General features: G+C 52.8%; 1 long non-coding RNA gene across 1 annotated transcript in view; it reads left to right on the top strand.

The window, feature by feature from the left end:
* Positions 1 to 12,785, top strand: part of LOC111817113 — a 17,354-nt gene extending 4,569 nt beyond the window's left edge. Inside the window, exons 2-3 of the long non-coding RNA XR_002821377.1 lie at positions 7,566 to 7,568; positions 12,775 to 12,785. This is a non-coding gene — a long non-coding RNA (uncharacterized LOC111817113). The remainder of the gene's footprint in view (positions 1 to 7,565; positions 7,569 to 12,774) is intronic.
* The last annotated feature ends 415 nt before the right edge of the window (positions 12,786 to 13,200 follow it).

Genomic DNA, 13,200 nt, shown 5'->3' with positions numbered 1-13,200 from the left:
TTCTAATGGTGTTTGTAAGTAGGATATCATGTCTGCATCCTGTACAGCAATTAACCACTAGGAAGAATGTATGCAATGTGTTAATTATTGAAACTGTTCTACCAATTTGATTTGAAGTTGTCTCACTGCTATTTGTTTATCAATAAAATTATGGGAAAATAAATAAATAAAATAAAGAGAAAGGGACAACTGACCTTAAGCAGGCCCCTGGGGCTCAGTAAGCATCCTCCTCTGAAACTAGACAGTAAGGGAATTAGGCATAGAGGAGCACAATGTGAAGCAGGAGGACAGCCTAGAGTTTGAGGCCAGCCTGGGCTACAGGTGAGTTCTCACCTGATCTACATAGCGAGACCCCGTATCTCTTTTTTGTGGAACTGGGGATTGAACTCAGGCCCTTGTGCTTGCCAGGCAAGTGCTTATTCTACTGAGCCATCTCCCTAGCCTGCCCGGCCCCCTCCTTTTTTTTTTTTTTTTTTGCAGAACCAGGGGTTGAACTCAGGCCCTTGCACTTGCCAGGCAAGTGCTTATCCTACTGAGCTATCTCCCCAGCTCGTGAGACCCTGTCTCAACACAACAAAAAGTGGGAGATTTGACCTAGAGGATATTTTAAGATAAAGACACAATTCCTGTGCGTGGAAAACTTGGAGGCATCACAAGGCAAAGGACCAGCTAGGAAGAGTTTAGAGAGCGAGCGGCAGGCCTTTCCTCCTGAGGCCTCAGGTCACCCCAGAGGCCCAGACTTCTGCTTCCTCGGGAATACTAACAGTTCCTGCCCTTCGGAGAACCCACAGTGATCCGTGTGACAGCTGACCAGAGTGGACAGGGAAGCTGGCAGGCTTCGTGTCCAGGCCCCACCCGACTTCCCCCTTCACACCCTGCCAACCTTCTAGGAAAAGCTGCTCCTGCCTTCTGCTGATGCAATGGCTCAGGCCTGCCTGGCTCCAGGACCCCTGAGTAAGAAAGGGGGGTGCAAGGCTGCCGGAGGCCCAGCCCCTGCGAGTCACTGATGAGGAAACACAGCTCAGCATCCACTTCTGCCACGCGCATACGTCCCTCCCAGAGGGCTCACTGCCGTATGCGTCACTTGCTGGAAGGCGATGAGATACATTTGCTTCTGTTCTGGTGGTGGTGGTGGCGGTTGTCTTGTTTTGATTTGCTTTTTGCTCTTTTGTTTTTTGAGACAGGGTCTCCCTGTATAGCCCAAGCTGGCCTCAAACCCACAGCGATCCTCCTGAGTGCTGGGATTACAGGTGTGCACCGTGACACCTGCCCTAAGGCTATCATACTTTCAAACTCTGTGACCACCCAAGACTTGTCACTCACCAAAAATATGTCTGCCTCACCCCCAACTGGGGAAGTCCTCTGGAGGACAAGAATCAGCTTTCTTTCTCTCTCTCTCTCTCTCTCTCTCTCTCTCATCTTTTATTTATTTACTTATTTGGTACAGGGTCTCACTATGCAGCTCAGACTTGTAGTGATCCTCCTGTCTCCGCCTCCCCAGCGCTGGGAATACAGGCCTGCTCCACCACACCTGTTTTCGGTATGCCCAGGTTTCCAGGGCCAGCACAGCTTGTGGTACCAGGGATGAATCCCAGGTCCTTATGCTTGCCAGGCGGGTGCTTTAGACTGTTGAGCTATCTTCCAGGCCCAGCAACCAGCTCATGACATCCCTCTCATCCAGCACCTCAGGAGCACAAGGTTGTTTCCTTGCTTGCTCACCCAAAGGATCAAGGAAGGAGGTGTGGGCACTGTCTTCCTCCCTGCTTTTCCAAGCTATTTCTTTATTGCTTCCTCCCTGGTTTTCACCCCAGTTTCCCTGAGCGCTGGCCTCAGAAGGTGTGCTGCAGAGAGGCCCCCGATGCCAGCCCAGGACTCCAGGAGCTCAGCTCCTCCTGCTCTGGGGCACTGAGCTGCCCTCACTCAGGAGAGCTGTCAGGAGAGCCTCGGAAGCAGGTGGAGGACTCTTCCCAGCCCACCAAGAGCAAAGAGGAGCCCACCTGGGGGTGGAGGCGGCCCAGGACAAGATATACACAGCCTCTGGCCATGGTCCTTCCAGGCTTTCTGGATCTGTGTTGGTCAGTCCCCTGCCACTGGGACAAACTCCCGGAGCAAAGCCAGGAGGAAGGGTTTACTGGGCCCATGGTAGTGCAGGTCTTGCAACACCCACGGTCCCTGCCTCCACTGTCACTGGGCCTGGAGGGCAGAGCGCATCTTGGTGAAGGGGGCAGAGGGACCGAGGCAGAAGAGCAGGCACTAGGGACGTGACCAGCCCCAGGGACCCACTCCCTCAGCCTGGCCTGCCTCCCCACTTGCCCTCACTTCCCTGCAAGGATCATCAATCATTAACCCAGCAGAGGTCAGAGCCTTGGCCACCAGAGCAGCCTCAGGGATACCTCATGCCAAACCTTCCACTCCCTCAGATAGCAGGCCACCCGCAGGGGTCCCACAAGACCTTCTCTTCTGCTTGGCCCAGGCTCCAGCGACAGGTTCCTGTGGTGGCTTCTCCAGGACTCCAGCCTCCCATCTAGCTGTAGTGCAAGGCCCCACCCCTCCCTGAACCCAGCATCCTCATGGGCCCCAGATTAGCTTTGTGTCATAGGGCTAACGCGTTACGCACATCTTAGGATGGGGTAGAACACGCCTGGCCATGCAGCCAAGCTACACAGACCATGCTATTTATTTAGGTAAAACTGCAGAAGACCAAAGAATATGGTACAGAGAAAAGGCTCTGCTGTAGCTGATGCAGCACACGAGGAAGGGGCAGCTGCCTCTTTCTGCCAGCTTTCTTTTGTGCTCAGATAATCAGATTTCACAAGCACAGCTAGAAAACCACCTGCCAGGATGAAGCCCAAAGCCTCACACTGGCCACCCCTTTGCCCCTGGCCACCCTGTCGCCCCTGGCCACTCTGCCGCAGGCAGGCCGGCTCTGGTCTCCACTCCATTCTGAGCTGGCAAAGGGGTGGCCAGTGTGAGGGCCACCAGTCTGAGTCACTGGGGCTCTGGGATGCTCAGAGCTAACCGGGAAGGACAGACAACTACCCTAAACCCGTTCAACGGAGCCTGCTAAGTGTAAGAGCTAAGTCAGTGAGACAGGTGAGATGCCTCGCCCAGCCTAGGAAACTGGAGAAGCTTCCAGAAGAGTAGTAACTTTGTAAAGTTAGCAAGGCAGAAAAAGGTGGGAATAATCCTAAACGCAGAATGTTAAGGGAGAAATAGAAGCAGGCGTAGTGGCACATGTCTGTAATTCCAGCAGTCCGGGAAGCTAAAGCAAGAGGATCTCAAGTTGGAATATAGCCTGGACAACTTCGTGGTTTGGGAGACCCTGTCTCAAAACTAAAAGCACAGTGTGATTGCCCTGGATTCAACCCCCAGTGTAAAACAAAGATGTGGGGGGGGGGGGGAGATGGCTCAGTGGAATAAGCACTTCCCTGGCAAGCGCAAGGGCCTGAGTTCAAGCCCCGGTTCCATTCCCCTCCCATGGGTAGACATACGTGCCCTCATGAACACACACTACACGCGCAGTAATACACTAAGCACCGTGCACTACCCTGTACGGCTGTATGCAGGATACACTATACATAAGAAAGGATATATCTGTACATTATCAAGTAATACATATGGAGTGAGTAAAAGCGCATATCGGAATAAAAAAACATAGAAAGCCACCTCTGAGGAGGAAGAAGGAAAGGGTGGGGAACGTGGATACTTACATCTATCTGCTAGGTCTTCCTTTCCCCGGCAAGGAATGGATAGTTAGGTATTGATATGTTCACTCTTTTTTAAGCTGGGTGCTTGAAAGGGAGACAGGGTACTTTCCAAGCGGAAACACCACTTGGAGCACAGTGCAAAGGCTGGAGATGGCAGTAGTGCCCTGTGACAGGCCCAGTGACTCCCGCGCTCTCCCAAGCACCTCGTAGGTCTTCCTTGTTCATCTTTTCTCTCTCATTGGGACGTGGGGGTGGGACTGTGGACTGAACCCTTGCCCAGGCTGGGCTCGAACTAGCAACCTTTCTGCCTCAATCTCCCAGAGTGCTGGGATTACAGGTGGGGGCTGCCACACTAAACCTCAAGAAATTTCCTAATCTTCCCAACTTCCCACCTCACCCGCTGACGTCCTGCTTCCCTTAGGCCGACCTTTCTGATCAGATCTGCCCCAGGACAGGCTCGCAGACCGCAGCAAGGGTCCGCCTCTGGCCCAGGCTCTATTCCTGAGCCTCGCGGAGCGGCGGGGCGATCCCAGGGCAGCCTGAAGGCTGTGGGGCTCAGCCCGCAGGGGGCCGCGGGCACCAAGGCCCGGTTCCGCCGCTCCCCAGCGAAGGCCCGACGACGCCCGCAAGGTGGGCTGCTAGGCTCAGGGCTGTGCAGTTTTGGAGGTGGAAGACGGCCGTGGTTGGAGGATCCGCTAATCCCTGCTCCAGGCAGCCGGCGGGTGGGTGTGTGCGCATTCAGCTGGTGGGGGGGTGTGCGCGCGCTAAGCAGGGGGGTGGGGTGCGCGTGCACGGGTCGCGCGGCCCCGCGCCCGCGTCCCCGCCCGGAGCGCGCCCAAGCTGCCCGCAGCCCTGCGGCTCAGGCCGGGGCTGGGGCGCGGCACCGCCTCGGCTGGCGTTTCCCGGGGCGGGTTTAGAGGGGAGAAGGCGGTGCCACTTTCGAGGTGGCGAGGCCCGGCCCGAGCTCTAGGATGCCCCCAGGAGGGCGCGGCGAACCTCGGCCGGGGCACCGCTGAGAACGGGCTGCTCACCGCTACGTCCCCGAGGGGGCCCGGGGCCGCGTCCCCGCCGCTGCGCGACCCCGACCCCGGGCGGCACCCCGCTCCTCCCACGCCCCGCGAAGCTGTGCGGGGACCGGCCCTAACCAGCTTCCCTCCCGGGAGAACGCAGCAACTCCGGTGTCCTGGCCTTTGGGGCTTTGGCTAAACTGTGAGCCCCACCCTCCGGGAGGACGGCAGGGAACAGGTTGAGGCTCAGCCCCTGCAACTAGGTGAAACGCTGCCGCAGAACGGAGAATTAAAAGGGCCAGAGGACATGGCTCAGAGAAGCGACCTGGAGTTCAATTTCCAGTATGGCCAAAACCAAATAAATAATGAAAATACCGTTTAAAGTGTAAAAAAAAAAAAAAGTAAGCGTGACACCTTGTGACAGTTGGTCTCCAAACTCAAGCCAGCCACTCCCCCCCTTTTTTTTTTTTTTTTTTTTTTATCAGAAATTGAACTCTAGACTTTGGGCTTGCCAGGCAGGTACTGTGCCACTGAGCTAAATCCCCGGCCTTGCTCCGCTGGCCTGTGGTGCTGGCTGGCACTGTGTCAGCCTGCAGCCAAACGACGTCACCCATACATGCATGTGCGTGTGTGCGTGTGTGTGCGCGCGCACGCAGCAATGCTGACAAAACCATGAGCCTGCATTTCATTACCTCGATCAGAAGATGCTTGCTGAGAGTTTCCTGATAAGGCTGCGGTGGGCTGGGAGCACACGCAGCCTTCCCCAGGGACCACCCCCCCTCGGTTTTGATCGTGCTTTTGTGTATTAATTAGTGCTCTATAAAGCAGCAGCCCTGGGGTGCGACCTCTTAGCTGCTGTGCTGCTCCAGAGCCCTAGCCAACTCCCTTCCTTACCAGGCCGACCTGTTTGCAGCTTTAGACGTTGAGCCCCTCAGTGTGGAGGCAGATGTTTCTTTACATCTGTTTGGGAAATTCTTGGAACACAGATACATATGGGCATGTGCATCACAATCACCTTTACTGGAAGAATATGGACCCACCAACCCCAGATTTTCTGGTTTACAAGGGATGAACAGGGGCCCAGGAATCTGGATTTTTATTGCTGTTTGTGTTTGGTGTAGTGTGTGTATGTGGTTGTGGGGACTGAACCCAGGGTCTTTGAACTGAGTTCTATCCCCAACCTTTCCATTTACCACTTTGCAGGAGGCCTTGCTATGTCACTGAGCTGCCAGAGCTGGGCTTCAGCTTGTGACCTTCCTGCCCTAGGCTCCCAGGTGTGGGCACCACCATGCCTGGCTCAGTCTGGAGTGATGGGAGGTTGCACGGTGGGAAATGTGGCTCCTGGCTCTCCAGCCTCCGCCCTGAGCCAGCCCACGGAGCAGGGTCGCTTCCTATAGCAACCCACAGACCAGATGTTCCTAGCACAGCTGGCTGCCCATGAGGCCTGAGAAGCAGTGCTGGCCTTGGGGAGAGGAGTGCTTGGGGAGTGCGCATCTCCAGTGCTGGAAGCCAGAAGCCCGGGTCACCTTGGCTTGCCGGCAGCTGCCAGTTCCGAGGCTTGGTGCTCTGGGGGCAGCTAGTCATCTTCTTTCAAATCAAATCCTAGCACGGAAAAAGGTGACTCACTTCCCCAGAGAGATAGTGATTTGCACAATGGGGGTGAGTAGAAGACAGAGAGCCGGGAGGAGAAAAGACAGGCACGGGACTGGGTTCCAGGAGAAAGCATTGAGAGGTAAAGCACAAGGAGAAGGAAAAGCAGAGAGGCGTAAGAGAAAAAGAGCCAGAGATAAGAAGACCAGAGTTAAAGGGAGGAGAGACATGGAAAGGAGTAGAGGAGGGAGAACAAGGAATCAGAAAAAAGCCGGGTATAGTGTAACCCTAGCACGCGCAAGGCAGAGGCAGGAGGGCCACTGAGAGTTGGAGACCAGCCTGAGCTACATAGTGAGATCCTGTCTCAAAATAAAGGAAGACAGGGTGAGCAAGATAGCTCAGCAGACTAAGCACTTGCTTAAGCAAGCACTGGTACCAAGGTTCAAGCCCTGGCACCACAAACCATGCCAGCCACGGAATCTGGGCATGGTGGTGTGCACCTGTAATCCCAGCACTGGGGAGGCTGAAAACAGGAGGATCACTACGAGTCCGAGCTGTACCAAATACATTTAAAAAAAAAAAAAAAAGGAAGACAGAACTGGGTGTGGTGGCACACGCCTGCAATCCAGCACTCAGGAGGTCAAGACAGGAGGACCACTGTGAGTTCAAGACCAGCCTGGGGGCTACAAAAGTGAGCACAAGGCCACCCCTAACTGCATAGCAAGACTTTGTCTCAAAATTAAATGAATAAATGGAAGAAAGAAAGATTTTTTTTATTTTATTCATTTTTTAAAAATTTGTCTGTGTGTGTGTGTGTGTGTGTGTGTGTGTGTTTGTGTGTGTGTGTGGCCAGCTCAGCCCACCAGGGGGCGGGGCTGGCTGGCATGTGGTGCTGGGGGATTGAACCATGGGGTCCCTGTGCTTTGCTAAGCTTGTTCTAAGTAGGTGCTTTAGACCACTAAGCCATCTCACCAGCCCCAAAAGATTTTTTTTTTTAAAGAGAAGAAAAACACAAAAAAGAAAACAGAATGAAAAGATAAAAGATCAGGAAGTAGGGTGGCTCCTTTAGGCAGGATTTTGGAGTAGTCCAGGCTAAAATGTCCCTGCTTCCATTCCCAGGAAGATGCAGGAGATCAGTGCCAGGTGGAGGGTGTGGCCTGGGTCTTGACTGCCGACTCTAGGCCAGCCTGGCTTTCGCCCTTCCCGCATTCCCCAGAAGTCTGAGCAGTACCAGACTTCAAACACCAGGCAAAAATGTAAGGCAGTCACATCCTACATGCCTGGGTGGTGACGCAGGCTTTCTAGACATCTGATGGGAAATAAGATGCTCAAAGGGTGCGAACTCCTTGCACAGTGCCTTAGCTATAAAGAATGCTCACTATGGTGCTGTTTATGATAGGTTTTTACAAACGCCCAGTGCTGCAGAGAAGCAGGCAGAAGGAAAAAGGAAGGGGGCTTTATTATCTTGCAGGACATGGAGAGAATCTGGGGAAGATGAGAAATTCTCTCAGTTCCAACGAAGGGAGGCTGAGGCTTTTATGGCCTGCTGCCAGGGGTGAGGTTGGAGGGGGATGTTTAGATAAGCCTGGGAAGTGGGCCGGGGAGATGGCTCAGTGGAATAAGCGCTTCCCTGGCAAACATAAGGGCCTGAGTTCAATCACCGGTTCCACCAAAAAAAAAAAAAATGATAGATGCAATTGGGGGCCCAGCCCTAGCTCAGTTCTTTAAGTGGCTGCTTCCACAATGCTGGCAGCCTCAGTTTGCTGTAGTTCGATCCCCACAACACTCCCGCCATGCAAAAGTGCCCTGAAGGCATTCAAGGAACAAAACACACACACACACACACACACACACACACACACACACACAAAAAAAATCCTTATAGATAAGCCTGGGAAAGCTGATTGAGGGTCTTCCCTGAGGTGGTGGGAAAGGTAAAAGGAAACTGCACCCTGGGCTGAGTTGGAGAAGAAGGGGGGAGGTGGTCTCTGGGAAAATAAGCTGTTGTTTCAAGGGCTTCAGCTATAGTAGATGACCACCATAATGATTCAGCAATTCATACTAGGGCCAGAACCTATCAGTTTATAGGAGGAGGGAGAGAAAGACAGAGACAGAGAAACAGAGACAGAGGACAGAGACAAAGAGACACAGAGAGAGGAAGTAAAGCCATACAACACAGTGCTATAAAGCTAGCAAATATATTGGTATGGGGCTGGGGTGCAGTTCAGACGAGGAGCACTTGCTTAGCAGGCAAGAGCCCCTCGGCTGCATCTGCAGAACTACACAACAGCTTAGCAGGGTTCAGTGGTGTGCTCCTGTGATATCAGCTACTCAAGAGGCCAGGGCCAGAGAATTGTGAGTTTGAACCTAGCCTGGGCAGTTTAGTGGGACCCTGTTGCCTCCAAATAACCAATTAAAAAGGGGGGAGGGATGTAGCTCAGCAGAGGACTGTCCCTGGGCTTGATCCCCGCTATCACCACTGCAGCCACCAAGGGAAATAAAATTAGAGAATAGTCCTTCATAATGTGAAAGAAATCCTGTGATACCAGGCCAGGGAAACAAGTGCATGAATACATTTAAATGATTAGTTTTCCCTTTTTTTTTTTTTTTTTTGAGGAACTGAGAATTGAACTCAGACCCTTGTGTTTGCCAGGGAAGCACCTATTCTACTGAGCTATCTCCCTGGCCCCTAAATGATTATTTTTAAAGGCAGGCTCTCAGGCTGGGATACAGCTTAGCTGCACAGTGCTTGCCTGGCAAGCGTAAGGTCCTGAGTTCAATTCCCAGTACCAAACCCAAAAAGATAAAGACAGGATCGCATTGTACACATAGCCCAGGCTGGCCTCAAGCCCCAAATCTTGCAATCTTCCTGCCTCAACTTCCCAGAGTGCTGAGATTACAAGTGCCATCCTGCCAAGGCTGGTAAATGAACCTTCAAAATAGTATGATTTGTGCATAAAGAAAATGTATTTATATAGCAGGGAGGACTACTCTGCCATAAAAGGATAAACTTGAGTCATTTGTAGGAAAACGGATGCATTGAGACCATAACAGAGAGTGAAATAAACCAGACAGACAAACTTAAATAGCACATGGTTTCCCTTAAGTGAGAAATCTAAAACCTAAAGAGCAAAATAAAAGCCGGTAAGAAAAAGTGAGACAGAACTTTTGCAAAAGGGAAGGGGACCGAGGGAGAGGAGTCTGGCAGGGCTGTGAGAAGAAGAAAAGCAGGTCACGGGCGGTGGAGGAGGAGAGAAGACCCTGCCAGCCGCACCTGAGTAGCCCACCACCAGCCCGCTTCACCCCAACACCACATCAGCTAGCCCAGCAGTGGGCTCATTCACTGGCGAGTGTCTCACCTTACAATGCAGTCACTTCTTTGGGGGAACATCTGGCTATCAACCAGAGCGGGGACCTGCAGCAGCTGGAGCGGTCAGCTTCACAGTGTGATCTTGCTTGGGCTCCAGCCACTGGGTCCCTGAGCTCAAGGTCCCCATTCTCTATAAATGCAGTGGTTTTCCAAGAAATTCTTGTGATCCGAGGAGCCATCCTGACCTCAGTTGCTTATCCCTGAGAGCCAGGTTCCCTGCCTGCTCTGCTCAGGGACAGGAGGTCTGTGCCTCCCTCCTCCCAGCCAGGGTGTCTGGGGGCTGTGGGAAGAGGCTGCTGGGCCCTCCGCGGAAGCCACTCTTGCTGCACAGCAGGAATGAGCGGGGAAGGGAAGGGCCCTTCTCTGGGACCCTGAAGAGGATGAGCTGGCACAAAGCCTCAGTGCCCAGGCTTCTGAGAGGCATGGAAAGCAGCAACCAGCCTCCAGGTGACGCTGGACACCTGGAGCCCACATGCCGCCAGCATGGCCTGAAAAGGAGGGTCTGGGAGGGGGAAGGAGCTTGGACAAGAAAGATGGGGCCAGAGAGAGTCTGGGAGCTTAAGAATCCATGGAGAGAGGGAGGAGGGCCCTGGTCTTGGGGCTCTGGCTGTGTTGGTCCCTTTGTCCTGTGTCCCTTTGCCTCTTTGCCGCCCCCCCCCCCCGTAACACCTGGTTACAAATCCCAACCTTACAGAATTGTTGTGCTGAACTAAAATCATGCATGGAAAATGTGCTCAGGGGACCAGCACACAGGGGGCTCTCGTCCCAATCCAGATTGCAATTGTCAAGTGAACGGCAGAGAGGAAGCTCGTGCCCAGGTGCACGCAGATGTCCACACACACACACCACTCACACGCAGCAGCACACAGGGGCAGACAGGAAGCCCTGCTCCAGCTGGTGCTGAGAGTTCTGTATGGGGACTCACAAAGGCAGGCAGGACCTGGTATGATGGCGCACGCCTGTAATCCCAGCACCCGGGTGGCGGAGGCAGGAAGACTGCTGTGAGTTTGAGGCCAACTTGAACTACATAGTGAGACCCTGTCTCAAAACAAAACAAACAAAAACCCAATGCAGTAAAAGTCATTTTCCACCCTGCAGATATCTAGTTCTCTTCCTTGTGGTAACAATGGCTATGTCTCCCACAGATCCTTCCAAAGAGTCTGTGTGGTGGTGTGCATACATACGGATTATTGTAATTTACAACCTTTGTTTATGTAATTGCTATTATTGTTAGGATCTTTGAGATCTTCTATGCCTACAGCGCTCTATCTGCTTGTTTCGTGTAATGAACTTGCGCTGGCTGTATGTGGATATACTCGGGCGCATTTACCAGGCCCTGACGATGGACACGTAGGCTCGCTCTGCTTAGCTCTTACTGCAAACCTCAGGGCAGTGAACGTCGCGGCATGCAGCCTGTGCACGCCTGTGCCTCGGGACTGATCATCCGAGTGCAAATGGCACCTCTGGTCTCCAGGCTCAGCGTGACAGCCTTGCACTAGGAGGAGCAAAGAGCAATAGTGCAGGAAGGGTCCTCACCACAATGGAGCCCAGCCGCTTTCTCCCCACTGTGCTCCAGGTCTGAAGCGAGTCTGCTGCAGATTTAGACTAGAGAATGTCAGGGAGAGAGGGTTTGGTAACAGGAATGTTATTTTTCCTTTAAAATTAGGGTTATTGAGAGTCAGGGAGATAACTCAGTGGAATAAGTGCTTGCCTGGAAAGCGCAAGGTCCTGAGTTCAATCCCTGGTACCACCAAAAAAAAAAAAAAAAAAAAAAAAATAGGGTTGAGAAAAGGGTTGGGTTGTGAAGATCAAATAAACCAAAGCCGGTGAGCAAAGGCTGCCTCCCGTTGCTGTTCTCATTTGTGGGCACCTTGGCCCTTGCTCCTTGCCTGCAATGCTCTTGGGCTGAAGTCCCACTGGCTGGCGAACAAGGCACCCAGCAGTCCAGCCACAGTCTCTCCTTTTGTCAGGACTGAACCAAGCAAGCTCCTTTCGTCCACTTTATTTTGTTTGTGCAGTGCTAGAGATCAAACCCAGGACCTTATGTCTACTAGAAACGTGCTCTCCCACAGACCCACACTCCCAGCCTAAGCCAGAACCTGGCCGCCTGCTCCCTGCAGCAAAAAACTCCAGGGGTCTTGGGCTCAAGCAAACAGAGGGCCCTGGAAGAAACCCAGCCTGACTTTACCCTCGTGGGCACCCTGTGCTAGACTGTTGTGCAGCACTATGTTCCAGGTTCAAATTGAATAGAGACCAAGACCAGAACAGATTGGAATTTGGTGAGCCTTTATTAGTGGGGCGGTGGCTGGCCAGCCACACTCCAGCAGGGAGGCATCAACCAGCTGCCCCAAGCATAGTTGCGCTCAGTCCTTTACAGCAAGCCTTGATGCAGCTGCAAGCTGTTTACCACTGGGCGGTTTTCACAGTTAAGCACAAGATATGGTTAGGGTGGAAACACATTTGCTGTGTACAACACTAGCCTGCTGAAGGATCTGCACTTGAGAAAGGAAAGAGATAGAGGTCTGTAGAGGCTGATACATTGTGTCAACTGGGCTTGATGACTCTGCCCCCCAGAGTGACTCAGCACAAAGAGACCATACAAAGGGGCTGAGGAAGTAGTCAATGTTCCACTTTGTAGGAGGAACTTCAGTCTTCGCAATCAGCTTGGACTTCATCGCCTGGCTTGTGCAAGTGTAGACTCTTTGGCCTCAGGCTTGGATCCTTCGCCTTCCATCGCAGACTCTTCAGGGTCCATTGCAGACTCTTCAGTCTTCCATCATGGACCCATTAGCCAATGGATAGAACACTTGCATGGAGCACTGCGGTGAGCTTCAGACCTTGGGACTGAATTCTTCAGTCTGGGGTGGAGGGACGCCCTCTGCAGGCTCCCTCATCTGACTCTGCTGCTGACTGTCCTAAGCCAATCTTGTAATTCCTTATACGTTGTATATCTTGTGTTAATATCAGTTCCTTATATTATATCTGTTCCTCTAAGTAAAACTCTGACCAATACAAGGTCCCTGCCAGCTTTGCCCAATAGAAAAATAGCGAGAGCCACATTGATTTTTAACCCATTACACACCCTCCCGCTATTTCTCAGAAACTCTGTGGGGACCAGAGTTCAAAGGATGTGCTTCTAAATAAACAGCTCCAAGAGCAGTGTGTGTGTGTGTGTGTGTGTGTGTGTGTCTCCCTGGGAAAGGGCAGACACAACCAAGGCATGATATTCCTTGGAATTCAAATCGTGCCCTTTCTAACACCAGCTGCCTCAGCCAAAAGTGGTCAAAAGGCACAAAGCTTCTTCCTGCTCCTCCTCAGACTCCTGGTCCGGCCTTCCTGCCTCTGGGCTCAGCACCCTGACCCCACCCTCCTTTTCCCACTGCACTCCTCGAGGCCTCTGGGAGGACCTCAGCACCCTGGCCTCCTGCTGAGCAAAGACACACCATTATCTGCATTCACTCTTCCTCCCCTTTGCCCTCCCTCCCTCCCTTCCTCCCTTCCTTCTTTCATTTTTTTGAGACCAGAT

The sequence above is a fragment of the Octodon degus genome, unplaced genomic scaffold (assembly GCF_000260255.1).
Source record: "Octodon degus isolate 3935 unplaced genomic scaffold, OctDeg1.0 scaffold00049, whole genome shotgun sequence".
NCBI lineage: Eukaryota > Metazoa > Chordata > Mammalia > Rodentia > Octodontidae > Octodon > Octodon degus.
This window is presented reverse-complemented; position numbering and strand designations above follow the sequence as displayed.